This window comes from Monodon monoceros, unplaced genomic scaffold (genome assembly GCF_005190385.1).
Source record: "Monodon monoceros isolate NGI ecotype Baffin Bay Population unplaced genomic scaffold, NGI_Narwhal_1 Super_Scaffold_18, whole genome shotgun sequence".
NCBI lineage: Eukaryota > Metazoa > Chordata > Mammalia > Artiodactyla > Monodontidae > Monodon > Monodon monoceros.
Window position 1 is genome coordinate 120,541,867 of NW_021703774.1, and position 12,872 is coordinate 120,554,738.

A 12,872-nucleotide genomic window follows, 5' to 3' on the forward strand; every position below is an offset into this window, starting at 1 on the left:
AATGAAAAATTACTAAAAGGAAATATCAGGGGTAAGGAGGGTTCTGGCTAAACTGATCTAACAGGATTCTTGCTGAAGGCAGACCAGAGGGATCAGACATCACCTGGAGGATGGTGGAGTATGAGGGACCCAATCGGGTATGGAGAACGATCAGATGTTGAAGATGGTGTATTCTGGTTAAACTGATTTAGCAGTGTTTTTGCTAAAATGTGATAATACAGAGACCAACACAGAAGTCCAAAGTCAAGGCCTAGTTGAAAAAGGGCTCAGAAGAGCCTGCTTAGAATTTGGTCAAGGAAAGAATCTTTGCCACCGTATCTCCAGATCCTAGCACAGTGCTTTGTACATGGTAGATGTTTAATAAATATTTGTTAAATTAATTAATACCATATTGGAAAATGTTGGTCAAATGCAATGATTTCAGTTTTGGTGGAATTAATGGTTAGATATTCTTTCTAACAGTAATTGGTCAACAAGTTACATTATTATTTAATATCATTCCTCATTTGTGATAATAAAATAAAGTTGTCCACATAAAAGATCAGGTCTTAGAAGGAACTAGTACAGTGTTAAAGGTTAAAGTTAAAGTGTTTAGAATCTTACAAGAACTTTTAAAAATCCAAGGTAATACACTGGACCTCAGGCAGGTTATTAAACCTTTCTGAGATTCCAGTTATCTGTAAACTGGGGGTTATATTAGCTTCTTCACTTACCTGTGGGCTAGAAGGGTTGACAAACTACGATCCATGGGCCAGATCTGGCCTTACAGTCTATTTTTGTACAGCCTGGGAGCAAAGAATTGTTTTCACAGTTTTAAATAGTTGAAAAGAAGAAGGGCGTGGGGGACTATGTGTGGCACACGAAGTCTAAAATATTTACTATCTGGCCCTTTACAGAAACAATCTGCTAATCCTTGTGTGATGGTTAAATTTATGTGTCAACTTGACTAGGCCAAGGAGCACCCAGATTAAACATTATTTGGGGATGAGTCTGTGGGCGTGTTTCCAGATGAGACTAGCATTTTGAATCAGTGGATTCAGTAAGATAGATTGCCCTCCCCAATGTGAATGGACTCATCCAATCTTTCACAGCCTTCCAAAAGAACAATATAGGACAAAAAGGTGAAGGAAGGAGGAATTTGCTCCTTTCTGCTTCCTGCCCATCAGAGCTAGGACGTTAGTCTTCCTCTGCCCTTGGACTGAAACTTACACCATCAGCTACCTTGGTTTTCTGTCCTTTAGACTCAGACTAGGATTTAATCACCAGCTTTCCTCCATCCAGCTTGCAAACAGCATGTTGTGGGACTTTTCAGCCTTCATAATTATGTATGCCAATTCCTCATAATAAATATATACTCATATATAGACATATATACACTAATATGTATAAAATGGATAACTAATAAGAACCTGATATATTAAAAATAAATAAAATAAAATTCAAAAAAAAAAGTTGTGGGGGAAAATAATTAATTTGCACGTCCTAAAGAAAAAAACTCACAGTATAACAAAAATTAAAGCTCCCTTTTCTTATACAACTAAGTCACATCTCATAATGGTAATTTGATATTAAAACACTGTGAGAAATCAAATTCTCAAATTTTGTTAAAGAACTAAGCATTTAAAATATAACCGAACCATTTTGATTCAATTAAGGTAGAAAGTTCTACTGCTTTATTTTGTTTATCAAATATATCATATATTAAACCTGATTTGGGAATTACTTCCCAAGTTAAGCAAACACAAAACTTCTAACACCAACACAGAAGAACTCTCGCGAAAAAGATTCCAGCAGAGGCAGGCAGACATTGGTACCGTTACTTAACTGAAATGAAGAAAATATTGCAAGGTTTAAAACAGCCAAATAATGTTTGTGGCGCTGAATGTTTGAAGTTAATGTAAACTATTTCTTCTTTGCCTACCAGTGTTAACCATTCACCTCACTCCCGAAGACTCAAGTGAATCAGAGCACAGATGTCTCAGCGACATCCAGGGAGATAAAAGGAATAAAAGAAAGCAAGTACTAAACTTATATCACTGTTTTCAAAGGAAAAATGTTTAAAGAATCTTTTCCAACTGGTTTTCTGTTTTGTTGATCGGTTTTGTTTTAGGGAGTGGAAATGCAATCTCACCTTTGGGATCTAGTTTTCTTCAAGTGCACAGCAATGTATCTTGTGTTCTGAATTTGCAAAATTCTTATAGAAAAATGAAGAATCTTAGAGACAGGAATTCATCTGAAATATCCAATGATTTTTGTTATTTGCATTTTGTATAATCAGAAAAAAATAGTAAAGTTTATCATTCCATAAAACTACTAGATTAGAGATAATCAGCCACAGAATATCACAAAATTAACTTTCTCTGAAGTGGATCATTAATTTTTATATCAATCAGTCAAAAAGTGGTGGTGAAATTTATACGACATTTGTGAGGATTCAGATCAAGCCTGAAACAGCCATTCAGGACCCAAGAACACAGAAGTCTGCAAACTTGAAATGAGAGTGAGCAACAAATTTCACAATTATGTTGTCCTGAATCTTTGTGCTATTCTGGTCATCTGTATCCCCCACACTTGAAATTTAACTCATTAAAGGTCCCGAGCATAAGAACCTGAAAAATGTAATTGTGTGCTTTTATAAATATTCAATTAATACTCATTTCATCATTTTGAGATTTTTGTGACCAAATAAGGATGCTTATCCTGCAACAAGTCTGTTTGGTCTACCCTTTTCTTTCTTAAGAGCACAATACCATAATTTGCTCTAAAAAAAAAAAAAAAAAAAAGGCAACATCACAGAGTGGAAACACGAAAAGGAAATACTTTTGGAGGATATGGCATAACAGAAGAGAAATTCTCTAAATAGGTAGTCTCAATTTACTATTTTTCTCTTCTTATTCACTGGAAAAGATCCTTACTCTCCCAAGAATCAGTTTTTGTTTATCAAGCAGACAAACAAAAGAATCCACAATTTATAATATAAGAATGATAATAAATGAAAGTGCCTTCGTGTATATTCCCTGTCGCGTTTTTTAACAAGCAGCTGGCTCCTTTGTCTCTGCTAATACTCAAAAGCAAAACTAAATCTAGACAGTCCTTTTATAAATTATGATATATTTCTGGAAACATGGGAAAATCTTCAGTTATACTGCAATTGGTGTCCAACTATATAGAGTGAGAAAATTACTGTATTTTTGTTAACTTTCTGGTAACTGCAAGAATTAAGTCAAGTCTTTATGGAAATTGTCCCCCCAAAAAAATGTAATTATAAAATTACTAATTGAGTAACTTATTGTAAATCCTAATTTTTTCTAGTATTCTATGAATTAAAAAAAATTTTAATACTATGTTGCTGGGCATCAAAAGAGGCATTTTGTAGTGCTTGATTAACTACCTGATACACAGTAGACATTCAATAAATGTATTTTTTTAAATGAAAGATAAAGAAGATACTCCTGACTTTTCTTTATTATCTACCTCCATGTAAAACAAAGTTGTGTTTTCCCCTGTTACCATAATATAATGCCTGAATTTTAAAATATTCTATCTGATTTTAACCACTAACCTCACCTTAAAATAATCTGAATCTTTAAATTTAAATCAGTACAATTTAAATGACTACAGTTTACCCAGATCCACTATATTTTTATTGAACACCGAACATGCAGAAAATACCGCAGGTCTGCAACAGTCAGCCACTGGCCTCGGAGAGCTTATAAAATAAAAGGGACAGCACGTACATTAATAGTTATAAGACAAGGGAAAACATAAGCATATAAGCATCGGAAGAAGGGGAATATACAATTGTGAACCAGGGTGTCAAGGAAGAGGTGACGTTTGAGATAAACTGTGGAAAAAAAGTAACAAGTCTTTGACAGATGACATTAGAGAAATAGGGTATCCCAAGCAAAGTAAACACGGTGTACTTTTTTAGGTCTTTCAGGGAGCTACCCAGTTTTACTGGAGCAACGGGTCAATGTAAAAATAAAGTATAAGAGCAGCCTGAAAGTTTATGCTCAGCGTGGAGTGGAGGCGCTATTCTTATTTTAATAGGTAATGGAAAGGCATTTAAGGTTTGTACCTGTCAGTATCAAGCAAACAGCACATTCAAATAGGATCAGTGGGTGGATGAAGACACGATTTACAAAAGGTGTGGGCTGTGTAAGGGACACCAATAAGAGATGGTGGACCACATCCTGCCAGCAACAGTGGGAAGGGTTGCCACCACCAGTCCTAAAAGTGGAAGTAGAAGGAGATTTTATTGGAACCTGCAGAGAGAAGCAACAAATTGTAAGAGCGCATCTCCTGACATGAGGCAAGACCTTTTGTGGAGGAGGACAGGCAACCTACAGCTGAGCAAGGAGAACCAGGGGAATAAGTACCCAAACTAACTCTCTGCTTGCTCCTTCCAGCCTCCTGCAAGCTCCCCCTGTTGGCTAAACTCAGTTGGAAGCCGGAAGGCAAGGGAGACCATTGATACAGTCCATATAGACCTTCTTCCCAGGGCACAGAACAGGACAGAGAAAGGAATGGAATAGATTTGGAGGGGTAAAAGGAAAATATAAAACACAAGGCTTTTGAGCAAAAGAGAGATACCTCCTAGAAAAGTTGATCCAACAGGTATAGAGAGAATCAAAAGACGTATAGATGAAGAAACTAAGAATACAGTAGAGAAGACTGTAAAGGTCAGAAATAGGGCCATGGCAGTGGAAAAAGAAGTAAAAATTTGCCTGTGAGAGCTTTTGAGGGTACAAGTAGGCTCTTGGAATAGTGCCAGGCATGAATGCAATATGGCTTTTGATGGCTTCTGGTGGACAGTTGTGTAACAAAGGGATGAGAACTGCTGCTGGGGTCCTAAAGCACAAACTTAACACTGTATCCACGGGCAAGCAGGCGCTAAGCAGAATTAGCTGGAAGTTGAAGAGATCCCAGGTATACGTTTTTATCCATGGATGGCTTGCTTGAGGTACAAATTCTGGAGACTTTTTATATAAAGTTGTGAAGAGAGGTGTTGGCTACAAGGCAATGAACAAGGAGTTTTAAGCAAAGATTTCAAGGGCATTTATGACAGCAGTCATGCATCTTAACAGTTGACAGACAGCTGGATGGATCCTCATGGGATAGAAGACCAAACAACTTTCAATTTTATTAAATATTTATAAACCAAAAAAAAATTTTTTTGCCTGTGAGAAACATGACAGTGATAAATCGTGGGGCTTCTAACAGATTAGAAGGAGGGGAAAAGGAAAATTAGAAGTCCAAAATTTTGAACCTTGGTTCCTGGGAGAAAAAGGCCGTTATTAGAAACATAAAAATCAAGTGCTGGATTTTAGAGTAAAATGCATAAAGTTCCCAATTGCTGCTCACAGGAATGGGGAGGCCTGGAGAATGTGAGCTATGAGGGGTGTCCTAGAGGTCAGCACAATCCAGAACAGGGTTCTACCCTAGGTCACAGCAAGAAGCACAGCAAGAGAAAGAGTCCAGATCAATTTGGGGCCCCAAACTGATCTGGACTTTATTTAATGCACCCTATACCCTTCCTGAAAAATCTGCTTTAAAAAATAATACTGCTGAACCATCTCCCCACAAAATATCATCCAAAATAACATGCAAATGGGTAAGTCATAGGGGAGGACAGATGGGAAGTGTTGAGCATAGACTGCAAACCGAACAACTGTAGTAACTGTGGTTCCAAAACAGACTGCAGAGTCGTAATTCTTGAAAGAAAGGCTGCATGAAGTAAAAATAGTCATTTGGCAATAAAACATATAAAAATCCAACCAAAGCATGGGGTAGGAGAAGGAAGTGGGAAGAAGTGTCAGTGTCAGCAATTGAAACAGTGTGGTAGCGTGGTAGGACTAAAGGACAGATGAAGAGAAAAGAATGATGCACCTGGACCAGATACAGGTGCATATAGGAATTAATACGCGATACACATGTATTTAAAACTAGAGGAGAAGTAAAATTAGGAATTAGCATGTGTTACGCACATATTTAAAATTAAAGTGGGATAAATATGTATTTTAAATTCCCAATTTAATTTGCTTGGGGACAATTAATCTTTTGGAAAATATTAACATGATTTGGTATCATTTAGGAATGACTTCATCTGCAAATAGCAGAAGCCCCAACTTACAGCTGCTTAAATAAATTCTGGTTTGCCAAAAAGAACTCTGGGGATAGCAGTTCAGGACTGGCTACAGCTCAGTGGTGTCATTAAAGACCCAGGTTGTTTCTCTTTTCATGCCACCATCATTACTCAGCAGGCTATTGTCCTCATCCTTATCACCTCAGGATAAAGATGCCTGGGCACCCCATGACCTCAGGCCTGTGTTCTAGGCATGAAGAAAGGAAAAAGGCAGAGGGCATAATGGGCAAACCAGTCACACATTCACCAAACTATAACAGTGGTGGCATCTGTAACCAGATTATTTTTATCTCTAGCTTTTTGTGTGATCTGAATTTTTCCAAAGATTGTATATTGAATTTTGTCAGAAATAAAATTATGAACCTATTTCCATTTTGCAGAAAGACTAGTCAAGGAAATCATAAGTCTCTTTCAAAATCAGTAAGCCTCCATTTCTCTGTGATCCTCAGTATCATCTTAAGTTTTATTTTTAGCACAGACCACTTACTAGATTTCTTCTTCTGGAAAATGAGCTGTTCAGAAAACTAACGTTTATGTTCCAAACCCCTGGGAACACAAAAATTATGGGTTATCTTAGTAATAATGCTGAGTCTCTAAGAACTTTATTTAATGCATTTAGGTAAGCTGTGTATTTTCAAGCATCTAATTACAACTACTAAAGATAATTCGCAGCATGATCTTCACAGAAGGAGAATACGGGGGGACAGAAGAGAAAAATCAACCTACAATAAAAAAAACAACCTACTATTTTCAGATTTTGCTTAAATATTCTGTTCTACCCTAGAATATTTTTATTTTTTACCATACAGGTAAATATAATTTTTAAGAATTCAGTACAATTACAGAGTACCAAAAAGGTTACAGGATTCTGGGAAAAAAGAAATGTCTGTGCTTGAGTTAGAAATAAATCTTCACTCTCCCCTAAACTTTAAAATAGTTCTTATGATTAAATTATACGATATACTGAAGATATTAAGCAAGTTAATTATTTCATAATGTGTAGGCTAGACATACTAACATTGGTGGTAGAAAAGCACTTAAAGTGCAAAACAAGAAAATGTTATTTAATTTTGGGTGACAGATTTTTTTTTCATTCCTGGTTTTCAAAGAACCCAGAAAAGCAATTTTCCACATGCCATTTTCCAAAGAGGTAATACATAGTCCTTTAATAACCATTCTGGACATCCTCTCAGTTCCTAGGAATGATGAAGAGAACAGGCATCCAACCAGGACAACCTACAGCCCCTAGTGTGCAGCTCAAAGTCATTCCTTGTAATAGAAAGGGATTGAAAACTGCCATTTTGTTTTCCCTTCATTCTTTTCTCCACTGTGGGATTGTGTCTGATTCATGAAAAAGTGCAATTTGCTACATTAACCAAAGCCAGTTCTGTTATCATTCTAATAATAGTCTGAATCCTAGCCCTCTACTCAAGAGGTCTGTGATCTTTAACAAATTATTTAGCATACTTGGCCCTCAGTTTCCTCACCAGTAAAATAGGTGCCGTTGTGAAAATTAAGAAAGATCATGTTTCATTAGCTCTCTGCACATAATAACCAGTTAATATATTATAGCTGTAATGTATATTACATAATATGCTATATAATTAAAATCCTATCCATTTCTCAAGATTCCTACATTCTTGTTCAGCTTTCACAATGAAATCCTCACCCCCATAATGTAGTCTAAGCAATCTGTCCTTGCTATAAGACATTACCTGTATTATTTGAGAATTTAATTTGAGAATTTAATTAGATCCTGTTTTACAAGTCACTCCCTAGGTTTCCCATGTTCTCTCAGGAGGAGACCTTGTCCTACAGGGTCTGATGGCTTGCCCTGATCCTGACCAAAGTAGAATAAGTAAATGCTGCAATCCAACACCCCCTGTGGTCTGGAGTCATTCTGTGCTCTATACTTTGTATAAATGGATGAGCTGCATCCATACAGCTTGCTTCTCCACTAAACAGGTTTCCTTCTGGTTTAGGCCTCAGTTTCTTTGCATGTAAACCCAAGTGTCCAGATACCAACATCTTTCCCTGAACCCAGCCTCCTTGGTTTGCATCTCTCATGATCTCCTGCCAGTATTGTCCACCAAAAGGGATGAAGTTATTCCTGCTTCCTATCACCACCCCTCTGTCAGAGGTAAGGATTATGTCAAAAATGTACTGATCGGGCTTCCCTGGTGGTGCAGTGGTTGAGAGTCCGCCTGCCGATGCAGGGGACACAGGTTCGTGCCCCGGTCTGGGAAGATCCCACATGCCGCGGAACGGCTAGGCCCGTGAGCTATGGCCACTGAACCTGTGCGTCTGGAGCCTGTGCTCCGCAACGGGAGAGGCCACAACAGTGAGAGGTCCGCGTACTGCAAAAAAAAAAAAAAAAAAAAAGTACTGATCACTTACGATCGCAATATATATCCAGCAATACCTATTCAAACTTTCCTTGGTTTCTAAATTCTCTTTGTCATATTCCATCCTCCAAATTGGACCTCCCTTGCTATAGATGCCCTGCGATTTCATCATCATAACCTTTGGGTACTACCTATTTAACTTGCCCGCAAGCACACGTGAGGCCAAGCCCCCAGCCTGACAAGAGATTGTGACCAAAAGTTTTGAGGTTATACAGACCCTTAAGGAGAAGTAACACAGTTTATACTTTATCATAATAAGAAGGCTTTGAGAGTTTTAAAAAGGGAAGTAATGTGATAAGATTTACCTTTTAGGAAGATCGCTCTGAGTGCAGTGTGAAGACATCTGGATGATATCTTTTTATTATAAACATCAAACCAGTTATGAAAGGAAGGAAAAACCTTAAGGGCAGGAAATGTTACAGAGGTAGAATCAACAGAATTTGATTATTGGAATATGTTATAGGGTAAGAAAAACAGAAGAAGTTAAGTAAGTTGCTAAGGTCAAACATCACAGGCATGTTTCTTGCCTCATCAACTTGATTGTATATTTTTTGATGGAAGGAGCTAGTTCAAATGTTTTTATGCACATTTTGGTGCCTAGTAAATATGTGTTCAATTAACCAGCAAAGGATCAATAAATCTGAATGTTATCTGTCATAAGCCTTGTCTATAAGGAATTCTCTTATCAAAATCTAGAACCTAGGGGCTTCCCTTGTGGTGCAGTGGTTAAGAATCCGCCTGCCAATGCAGGGGACACGGGTTCAAGCCCTGGTCTCGGAAGATCACACATGCCGCAGAGCAACTAATCCCATGAACCACAACTACTGAACCTGCTCTCTAGAGCCCGTGAGCCACAACTACTGAGCCCGTGTGCTACAGCTACTGAAACCCGCGTGCCTACAGCCCGTGCTCCGCAACAAGAGAAGCCACCTCAATGAGAAGCCTGCGCACCACAATGAAAGAGTAGCCCCACTCGCCACAACTAGAGCACAGCAACAAAGACTCAAAGCAGCCAAAAATAAATAAATAAATTTATAAAAAAAAATCTAGAACCTAAGCTATTTTCGCCAGTTTTTCCAAGTTTGCATGTAAAGAAACACTGACAAGAATTGCACAGATGCCTAGAAACTAGAATACCAATTCACTCATAGTTTGGAAGGTAAGATGCTGACTTGATCCTTCTCTATGTTATTAATAATCATTAGAGTTAATTTGGATAGGTACTAATTAAGCTTATCTAATTTAAAGCAAACAAATTATCTAAGACATCGCAGTCCTCAAAATTTAGTGAGTATCCAAATCACTTGGAAGATTTTTTTAAAATAAGATTGCTAGGCTCAGAGTTTCTGATTCAGTTGGTTAGAGTGGAATCCAAGAAATCACTTTGAGAAACACTGCCTTACAATATTTCCAAAACTTTGATTATAAAAATCACCTACAGTAGTTATTAAAAATAAAGATTCCCAAGCCCCACCTCCAATCACCTCTGAATCAGAGGGTTCAGGGAAGGTGTGCAGGGATCTATATTTTTTTTAAAGTGCTTCATGTGATTCTTATAATCAGCCAAGTTTGGGAAACGCTGCCTGAGAGCATCCTATGAGGTAGGTACTATTATTATTCTTATTTTACAGAGGGAACAACAGGATTAGCAAGATTTAGTACTAATAAATGGCAAAGCTATTAACCCTTCCACTAGAATACTTAAACCATCGTTCATGCTGAAATATAAAACGTTGCTTAAATGGGGGTACTATGAGTATCTTGGTGACAGGGACTTTAATCTTATTTATCTCAGTATCTAAAACCTGGCAAGAAGCACACTGAATGGATGGTGAGAAACAAACCCTGTAAAATAATTCTATGCCTACATAAAATTTAAAAAACAGAGCAGCTAACAACAAACAGGCAAAAACCCAATTAGTCAAATAACCAATGAAATGAAGGAAGGAAGAATCATATGACCATTTAAATGAATTGACTGGCTGGACGGAGAAAGACAAATACCATATGATAACACTTATATGTGGAATCTAAAATATGATACAAATGAACTTATTTACAAAACAGAAACAGACTCACAGACACAGAAAACAAACTTATGTTTACCAAAGAGGGAAGGGGGTAGAGCAGGGATAAATTAGGAGTTTGGGATTAGCAGATACAAACTATATAAAATAGATAAACAACAAGGTCCTACTGTATAGCACAGGGAACTATATTCAATATCCTATAATAAACCATAATGGAAAAGAATATTAAAAAGAATATATATATTCATATATATTCATATATATGAATATGTATATTCATATATATATTCACATATATTCATATATATATATATATCACTGAACCACTTTGCTGGACACCAGAAACTAACACAACATTGTAAATCAACTATACTTCAATTTTAAAAATTGTAAAAATAAAATAAATAAACCAACTAGAAGATTAAATCAAAGTTCTCAACCCAGTAACTCTTGGCAGCAGGAAAAAGAAAAAAGATATTGACTTTGATGCCAGAAAAGATATTTTACTAAATATTCTATAACTGATTTGATATTTACAATAAAAAGTATTATCCCAATGTTAAAAGCTTAAAAGTGTCTTATAAATTGTTTTACTAGATTATTCCAGGATTTTCAGAAAATGAAATATCATTGTTTGCAGAAGAGTTATTACACATGCAAACTGTTCTTAAAAATGTTTTCTCTGAAATGTTCCACAATTAGATTGAATGACTTTTTAAGTATACAGTATTTAAAATTATTTGATTGTAAACATATGTATATAATAATAGCTAACACTTACAAGTGCTCTGTACCTTTTAACACATTTGATCCTCACAACGAACGTTTGAGGTAGGTACTATTATTTTCATCATTTACAGATAAGGAATTTAGGCCCAATGTTCACTTAGCCAGCAGGTGGAGGAGCTAGGCAATCAACCCAGGTGAATAAAAAAGAGACATCCTCATTTCACTTACTTATTTGAATCAGCATCTGCAGTTGTTATTATTTGCAATAACAGAAGCAAATTCTAGATGGAATGGGGACAATAAGGAAGAAATAATAAATTGAAGAATGATCCCCCAATGGAAGAGGTGCTTAATTGGGGCCATGCTTAAGCAAACAAAGAAGGTATAGGTAGTCATTACAGTTACAGGGGAGAGAAAAACGGCTGCTCATTACTTTTCAAAGAGCAATTCTACAGGAACAAACAAATTCTGCCAAACCATTTTGAAAATTTTCTTAATACAAAGCTTGCTACACTGCTTTCCTTGAGGATCTACTCCAAGGATCATATTACAGGTAGCCCGATGGATTCTGTTCACATTCACCCTTTGGGTTACAGAATTGCAATGTATCAATAAGTTGAAATCACTGCCTCTCAGAATTGGAGTGGAAATTTGAATGATTCAGATGAATCTGAGAAACTTAAATCTCCAAAACCACTATGCTTCTCTTGCCTGTGAAAGCAGACCTTCCTCCCATCTCCCTTCTCCCTGCTTGAAGATCCTGAAATGACCCCATTCAGAGGATGTCAGTTCTCCTCAGTTTCTGATTTCCTGACTGAAAACACATGACATAGGTAGAATAACACTTTAATAATTACAACAGTAGTAATAAATTCTGCTAGTTTTACAAGGGTAGGTACACAACACATTCATAATCAATATTTGTTGGATGAAGAATTAGAAGTCGTAGATGAGCCCACTTTGTATCAAACTCCAGATTCTGGTGATGCTTATCATAGCGAGAATCTAATAGGCTCCAAGATTAACTTCCTAAACTTATTTTTCTAAGTCTAATCTGATTAAAAAGAAGACAGTTAAACTAAATTTGTAAATGTAAAATGTCCTTCTTTCTGAACAAAAGTATTCTCCACTTCCTATTAATAAAAATAAGAATGAAAGACAGGTTTTCCTAACACAAGAAAAGCCCTAAAGTAAAATTTATTAATTCTACCCCCAAGAGCTTTTTATTTTTTCAAAATTTTTTTTATTTTTTTCTAAGTAATACATAAATATAATTCAAAAATAAAATGGGATGAAAAGACTCATAAAGAAAAGCAATAATCTTCTGTCTTATCTCTCCTCACATATCCATCTCATTCTCTAAGGGGAAACACTTGCCAAGTCCTTGCACTATTTATTTTGGTGGTTCACATCAAATCTGGAAATAATATCTGCAGGCTGCTATTATTTAATTAGCTATTTTTAATTTTATTTATTCACTACTATAATATATGGGTATTTAACTCTCTTGCCATCTCTTCTTCATCTTTCCATCTTTTCTTCACCTTTCTTCCAACACAGTTT